This window comes from Schistocerca nitens, chromosome 5 (assembly GCF_023898315.1).
Source record: "Schistocerca nitens isolate TAMUIC-IGC-003100 chromosome 5, iqSchNite1.1, whole genome shotgun sequence".
NCBI lineage: Eukaryota > Metazoa > Arthropoda > Insecta > Orthoptera > Acrididae > Schistocerca > Schistocerca nitens.
Window position 1 is genome coordinate 830,011,918 of NC_064618.1, and position 8,511 is coordinate 830,020,428.

General features: G+C 44.9%; 1 non-coding gene across 1 annotated transcript; it reads left to right on the plus strand.

The window, feature by feature from the left end:
• Positions 1 to 8,098: 8,098 nt before the first annotated feature.
• Positions 8,099 to 8,173, plus strand: Trnat-ggu (transfer RNA threonine (anticodon GGU)). Its single transcript has one exon. It is a non-coding gene; the product is annotated as a tRNA-Thr (tRNA).
• Positions 8,174 to 8,511: the final 338 nt, after the last annotated feature.

Genomic DNA, 8,511 nt, shown 5'->3' on the forward strand with positions numbered 1-8,511 from the left:
GCGTCGACATGGTTCGCCCGACCATTGCCACCACGCATCACTTGAGCCGGGCCACGGTATTGGTGGATCGTAGGTCGGTCGTCCAACCGGACGACGCGTTTTAGCTCGCCGATCGTTCATGAGTCGGATGTGTACGTGTGCATCGACTCCCGATTTGTCTTCGTGTGTGCCTAGTTACTGTTGGGTATCGTTCAGGTCTTCGTGCAAGTGTTTGTCAGGTTGTGTGTGTAGTTGGCGTTATTTCCACTGACGACTATTTTAGATGTTGTCGGCATTCTGAAGTCGTTCGGTCGGTTGCTGCGGACCAGGGAAGTTATCAACGCGCGATGCAGTAGGCTAGGTCCTCTGGCGGTCCCTGTACAGTGTCGGAGCGTGTGTGGAGCTTTCCGATCGCTACGAGTTTCGTGGTTCACCGACCCAGGACGTCAAAGTTGAGTAGTGTTTTCAACTACCCAAGCCACGTCCACTGACGTTGTGGTGGTTCGTTTTGGTGGTTCACAGTTGGGGAGGTTTTCCTGTGAGCAACACCGAGTGTTTCTATTGCTGACATTTAGCCGCCATGTGGTGCAATTAACTTGGTTCACTACAATTCGAGTGCACCAGCGGAATTTTCTGCCTTGTGGCCGTTGGTGTTCCGGTTACCTGCCCTGGCCACTAACGTAATTTCAGGCAGCGTCCTTTCCTCACCTGTTGTCGGTGTCCAACAAGGTGTGTAATTTTGACAGATAATACATACATCACTGTGGATTATCACGTTCGTAACCTTTTGTGTTTGAGTTCTCATGTACAGATTGATGGCAAGCAAGTAATTGTGTCGGTCGGTCCGTGGCTGTCCCCTGGTTGGGTTCCGACTGATCAAGTGCAGTTGGGCTCACCACCTGTCTCATGTAAGTTCAAAATGGTTCAAATGGCTCTGAGCACTATGGGACTTCTGAGGTCATCAGTCCCCTAGAACTTAGAACTACTTAAACCTAACTAACCTAAGGACATCAGACACACCCATGCCCGAGGCAGGATTCGAACCTGCGACCGCAGCGATCGCGCGGTTCCAGACTGTAGCGCCTAGAGCCGCTCGGCCACACATGCTGGCGTCTCACCTAAGTGAACGTGGGCAGACCGACCTCCCTGGAGGCTTCTGAGTGCCGTTGTCTTTGTTGTCTTTCCCACCGGTGTTTAATTATCTGTTTTCAGCTATTTAAAATTTAAGGCTTATCGTCATTTTTTTTTTTGGAAAATTAATTGTTGGCTTTCAGCCTTGCAACTTTATTCTTAAAATTATCTTTCAAGCTAAAACATTGCGGCTTTCTGCCTTTAAAATATTACGGTAATATATTTTAAAATTTTGAAATTTAATTGTCGTCATCAGCTATTTTTATTGCACCTTGCATATGTTTGTTCTATCTACTTTGCCTTGAGGCTTTCCACCTAGCTGTGATATATGTTTTTTTAATTATTTTATTTGCTATTTTAAATGCATTTTTATCTTGTTGGTTTTTAAGATTTCTTGTTAGAAGGCCTTCAGCCGTGAAAGAGTTGCATTTAGTAAAGGTTCGCTTATGTGCCGGTTTGGTTGTATATGTGTTATTAAATTACAATTAGAAGGTGAAACTGACCCCAACCTTATTTGGCCATTTCGGCAATCCTAAGCACCTGTTGTGCCCAGCGGGTTTAGCGGGCGTTTCAGGTTCCTTATTGGTTTTCGAGATATTTAATTTTTAAATCATGGAGTCCTTCGCTGGGCATCCTGCATTAGCTCCTAGAAGTATGTTGGTGGTGAAACTATAAAGGAACAGAAGTTACTATTTATCTTCTTCTACGCCGTTAACCTTGTAACTTTACGAACTTCTCTCGACGAACTTTCTCATGTTGCGTGCGAAAGGGTACTGCACTGCGGCGACGTTATTTGAACAATTAATGCATGTCCAATTATCGCGCTCTCTCGTTGCATTTGCATGAACAATTTCTCTTATCGCGCTCCAGAAGCGTAGCGATCGCTGAAAGCTGTGCTTGAGGGATCGCCGAGTGATTACTCCAGAGCGCCGGTCAGACCTGTTCCCTGTTTACGAGCACAATTTGCACAGCGGTTACACTTTTATCTGGGAGATAAGTGGGCAGATAATTACACCGAAAAAAACAAGGATGGAGACGCTCGAGATAAAAATTTAGCGAGATCCTGTACGGCGCAGTCAGAGAGGCCTTCTCGTCATTATAAAGGGGCTATAGCAGTCGCGGTGCATCGCTTATGCGGCCCAAATGGATTTAATTAGCGTCTATTGGGCAGGACAGGTGTTCCACGATTATGACGGTAGATACACCGGCACGCGGCCAGCGACATGTGTTTCTGTCCGCCGTACTTAATGGAGTCGCCGGCTGCGATTAGGTCCTCATTAGGGCCGGTTTCCGCCGCCTGAGCCCGGAAGCCGCCAGAATCGGCGGCCGGGAAGGGAAATCGATGCACGCCGAGGCGCTGACCGCCTTCGCCGCCGAGGAGCTGCTGCGAGGAGGGCGGTAGCGCATTGCGGAGCGACGAGTACACGCAGGTGCGCAAGGTGTTTCTGGAGGGAGCTGTAACTGCACTGGTATACAGGGTGAAAAGTATTTAAACCGACAAACTCTGGGAGGTTGTAGGGGACATCAAAACAAATATTTTTCCCTAATGTCATTTTTTCCTATGAGGATTATTTAAACCGATGGGGGCCGTATTACGCTCTTCTGTTCTGAGAGGCCGTATTACGCTCTTCAGTTGTTAGAGGGCATATTACACTTTTCAGTTGTAGGCAACTGCTGTCCACCAGTGTAGTAGTGCATAGTGTCTGTTTAGTAATGGAGCGATACACCTGGAGTGAGTACACTGATATGGTTGGTGCGTACTACGTAGCGCACCACAACGGACGAGCTGCACAGCGGGTTTATCAGCAACAATATCCTAATCGCCGTATCCCGCATCATACGACCTTTGCTGCTGTGTACCAAAGTCTGCGTGAGAACGGGTCATTTAGCAGATTACATGGACAAGGACGCCGTCGGACAGTAAGAACGCTGCAATTTGAGGAAGCTGTCTTGCAGCATGTGGAGCGGGATCTTTCAATCATCACTCGTGCAATTGCACGTAAAATGGGGATGAATCAGACGAATGTAATAACAGTCCTTCGAGAGCAATAGTTACGTCCATTTCACTTGAAGCGTGTCCACAACCTGGAACCAGTTGATTATCCAACCAGAGCACAGTTTTCGCAGTTGTACCTGGAACAGTGTGAAATGCATCCTACATTTCAATCCTCTGTATTGTTTACCGATGAAGCAACGTTCGGGCGTGATGGAGTCTTCAACATGCACAATTCCCATGTTTGGAGTGAGGGTAACCCACATGCGCTCATCAAGTGCGGTTCTTTGTTAATTTGCGGGTCGGTGTTGTTGAAGACTGTTTAGTTGGACCGTATGTGCTACCTAGGCCACTAAATGGCAGGCACTATTACAATTTTCTCGCCAGAGCATTGCCAGAATTGCTGGAAGGTTTCCCGCTCCCTAAGAGACAACGCATGTGGTTCCATAATGACGGGGCGCCGCCACATTTCAGTCGTCGTGTGCGTCGATTCCTGGACCGACGGTTCCCAGAAACGTGGATTGGCAGAGGTGGTTCTGTACCATGGCCTGCTCGATCCACAGATATGTCCCCTCTGGACTTTTTTGTGTGGGGAGAGATGCGCAACCTCGTTTACCCAACTCCTGTTGCATCAGAAGAGGATCTGGTAGCACGGATAGTAGCAACAGCAGGAACAATTCAGAATACTCCTGAGGTTTTTGCCCGTGTCAGACAGAACATAATCCGACGGTGTAACCTTTGCTTATGTGAGGCATTTTTGAAAATCTACTGTAATTGAAATTGGGTTGTATTGTCTCTTGGTCACAAAAAAATTGAGAGGTGTTTGTTGGTTTAATTAATTTGTCGCCAGAGAAATCTTCCTCTACCGGTTTAAATATTCCTCACAGGAAACAATGACATTAGGGAAAAATATTTGTTTTGATGTCCCCTACAACCTCCCAAAGTTTGTCGGTTTAAATACTTTTCACCCTGTATAAAGGGGAAAGGTTACTATCGAAAACTTAGAAAAATTCTTGGCTGATTTAGTTCCAAGTTCTTACATGATATTCTGATAAACTGAACAGCGTTTGGCATAAAATGACAACCTGGAGAGCAATCGTGATGTACATGATGTTTATTTGTTTTGATCACGAAGTCAGAATGTACGACGGAAGTAAGAGAAAGTACATTACCCGCTACTGCATCAAGAAATTAAAACAAACGACAGCAGCTGTAGAAAAAAAGGCAATGCACTTCTCATTCTGCTGCACTGCAAGTCATAACATTTAAAAATAACGTGATTCGAACTGCCATGCGTTCTTCAACCAGTTATACACTGCAGCGCCAAAGTAACTGCGTATTCAAATGCAGAAGTATGTCAACAGACGGTATACGGCTCTGCGGTCGGCAACTCCTATATAAGACTAGTGTCTGGCATAGTTGTTAGATCGGTTACTGCTGCTACAATGGCAGGTTATCAAGATTTAAGTGAGTTTGAACGTGGTGTTACAGTCGGCGCACGAGCGATGGGACACAGCATCTCCAAAGTAGCGAAGAAGTGGGTATTTTCCGGTACGACCATTTCACGAGTGTACTGCGAATACAAGGAATCCGGTAAAATATCAAATCTCCGACATGGCTGCGGTCGGAAAAAGATCCAGCAAGGAAGAGACCAACAGTGACTGAAAAGAATCGTTCAACGTGACAGAACTGCAACCCTTCCCAAATTGCTGCAGATTTCAATGCTGGGCCATCAACAAGTGTGAGCCTGCGAACCATTCAACGGAACACCATCGATATGGGCTTTCGAAGCCGAAGGCCCAATCGTGTACTCTTGATGAGTGCGCAGCACAAAGCTTTACGCCTCGCCTGGGCCCGTCAGCACCGTCATTGGGCTGTTGATGACTAGAAACATGTTGCCTACTCGGACAAATCTCTTTTCAAATTGTATCGAGCGGATGGACGTGTACGGGTATGGAGACAACCTCATAAATCTATGGAGCTTGGATATCAGCAGGAGACTATTCAAGCTGGTGGAGTCTCTTTAATGGTGTGGGGAGTGTGCAGTTGGAATGATATGCGACGCCTGATACGTCAGTATACGACTCTGACACGTGACACGTACGTAAGCATCCTGTCTGATCAGCTGCATCCATTCATGTCCATTGTGCATTACGACGGACTTGGGCAATTAAAGCAGAGTTGCTACACAGTGGCTCCAGGAACACTCTCCTGGCCACCAGTCTCCCCAGACATGTACATTATTGAGCATACCTGGGATGCCTTGCAACGTGCTGTTCAGAAGAGATCTCCAACCCGTCGCACTGTGAGAGATTTATTGGCAGTCCTGCAGGATTCATGGTGTCAGTTCCCTCCAGCACTACTTCAGACATGAATCGAGTCCACGCCACGTCATGCTGCGGGATTTCCGCGTGCTCGCGGGGGCCCTACACGATATTAGGCAAGTCTACCATTTTCCTTGGCTCTTCGACGTATATAGGTTGCAAAGGTATCCTACAGGTTGTTGATGAATGAGTAAGGTACAGATCATTGTACAAGTGATTAAACTGAAGTTCCTTTAAAGGTAAAGTTCTTTAAATACGCTCAGTTCCATAAAAAATGATTAACTGTATGAAACACAATTTGTCTTCTGACAGTTTAAAGCAGGTGAGAATGTTCAAAAAATGAAAGTTGGTTACAAAAATCAATTTAAAATTGAATACACTGTGACCGCTCTAAAATTACTCTTATATGAGGGATATTCGGAAAGTAAGTTCAGATCGGTCAAGAAATGGAAACCACTGTGAAAATCTAATAAAGCTTTGCACATATGTGTCCCACAGTGTCTCTAGTGTGCCTGTCGGTTGCATCACTTCGCTCTGTTCAGTTCTGAGCGCATGGTGAGCACATAAAGATGCGTAGAAAATAGTGTCTCCCGCCAAGTATGAGGTCCTTGTGAAGAATTTCGCCTGATGTTATGCAGCCCGCATTACAGAACTGTCATACGGTTCCTACTTTTTGACAATTCTCCGTCGCAATCGGCAGGGGCAGTGAAAGTGCTCCTGCAGCGTTTTCGATGGGAAGTGTTTGATCTCCCGCACTAGAGCCCGTAATTGGCTCTCTCTGTGTTTCATCTCTGCCTACATTAACCACTGGCTATGAAGACAACATATTCGCGCAGACAACGAGCTATAGATGAGCGTAGAGAATTGGCAGGAGCACAGGGGGCTGCCTTCTATGACGAGGATGTTAGAAAGTTGGTACAACGCTACGACAAATGTGTAAGTCAGAGTTATGACTATGTAGAGCAGTGGCTAACTCTTGCAGATAAAATACTTCTGATTATGACAGTGGTTTCTATTTCCCGATCAATCAGAAATTACTGGAGAAGACGAAATGTTTTATTGAAAGTTTATTATATACTACGTTGTCGTAGGAGGTGGAGAGGTGATACTCGGACGTGGCGCGGTCCAGGTGGCGGCGGATAGGGCGGGGGGAGGGGGGGGGTCCTAACCAGCCTTGCTGGAAGAATTGAGCTAAATAAAATAGCTCTCGCCGACCAAAGACACTACACAATATCATTCACCATCCCACCATATTTCATTTATCACTTTTTCAGATCACATCTGGAATGGTATACCATGACCACGGTCAGAACACTGTTCATTAATCACACGTCTACCCAACGTGGAGAGTTTTCTAACGAAAGAACTCACCACCTTGGATACACAGCATCGTGGGTCCAAGAAAATACACCACATGTATACTGTGGGGTGTCACTTACAAGATTGCGGTGAGTCGGAGCACCTGGCAGCCCAACAGACAAAAGGCAGACAGAGACTTAAATTCAGCAAACCCGGAAAATTCTCTTTTTTTGAAACATTAAATATAAATTCAATAATGAAAGTTGCTAAACTGAAACACTTAACAGACGTAATGAATCAACACAAAGTTCTAATAACAGCCCTTCAGGAACTTTGAAACGTAGATCAGGACCCATTTGAATCTAGGAGATACCGTCTCTACAAAGGACCCCCAGGAAAAAGAGTAACGAAAAGTGTCGCGCAATTTGGAATGAGATTTCTGGTTCATAATAGCATATTACATTCAGTGGAGGACTTCTCGTCGAACTCCCCAAGAACAACAAGCTTAACAATCAAAGTGCAGAACAAAACATATACACTGATTAACGTCCATGCCCCAACAAATGACAAAAACATGAAACATAAGGAAGGAACGGAAATATATTGGGAAGAACTGGACCAACTGGTATCAAACATCACTGATACCGGTATTAAAATCTTGCTTGGAGATTTCAGTGGAAAAATTGGGAAAGATAAATGTCGCAATGTTGTTGGTAAATGGCCAGCTCATAAAGTGACAAACAAGAATGGTCAAAGACTAATTGAGCTTTGCACGGATCATGTACTTATGCTCGAAACTACAAGATTTAAGAGAAGACCGCACAAGTTAATGACCTGGAAATGCCCTAATGTTAAACTGGGGGAGTGTCACATAGACCATGTCGCAATGGATAAAAAGTACCACAAGGAAATCTATAGAAGTTCTTCGTGTGGTGGACATCGATTCAGATCCTCACATTTCAAAGATAGAAATTAACTCCAAGAAAGAAAAACAAACCATCAAAATCCACGGAGATGAGAAAACATGGCCCCAGATATTTAATAAATAATGTGTTGTATTCAGAGATATCCAAAACACTTCCAAGTGACGAACTGGGAACGATTATTGATAAACTGAAAAACATTGCTGAAGGGATTCCTCCTGTCAGAAGAAGAAAGAAACATTCCAGGTGGAATGAAGAATGTGATAAAGCAATACAGAAAGGTCACAAAGCATGGCTGAATGACGAGCAAAAGAAAATTGAAAAACCTCGAGAAGATGGGCAAATATCTATTAGGCGCATTACGAATGTAGTGGTGTGGACATGTTGGGAATGTGTGTCTCACGGGGAGCGTGCAAGGGATAAGTCCCCGTAGGCGCACTATCCTCTGTGCCCTCGGTGGCTCAGATGGATAGAGCGTCGGCCAGGTAAGCAGGAGATCCCGGGTTCGAGTCCCGGTTAGGGCACACATTTTCAACATGTCCACAATGAAGTATATCAAAGCCTGTTTGCAGCTAGAGTGTCCATTTAATTATCGTTTCACCTCGAGAAGAACTCACCGTTGCCAGAAGACAAACGGCCAAGGAAATGAGAAGAATAAAAAGAGACCATCAAAAAGAAACCCTAAATTTCATAGACGAATCATTCAAACACCATAAAACAAGGGACTATTATAGGACATTCAGAAAATATAAATCAAAGTATACTCCACTCACACTCATATTTAAAAATAAAAATGGCAAACTAGCGCACAATAATCAAGATAATGTCAAAATTCTAGCTGATCACTTCAAAGAATTACTAA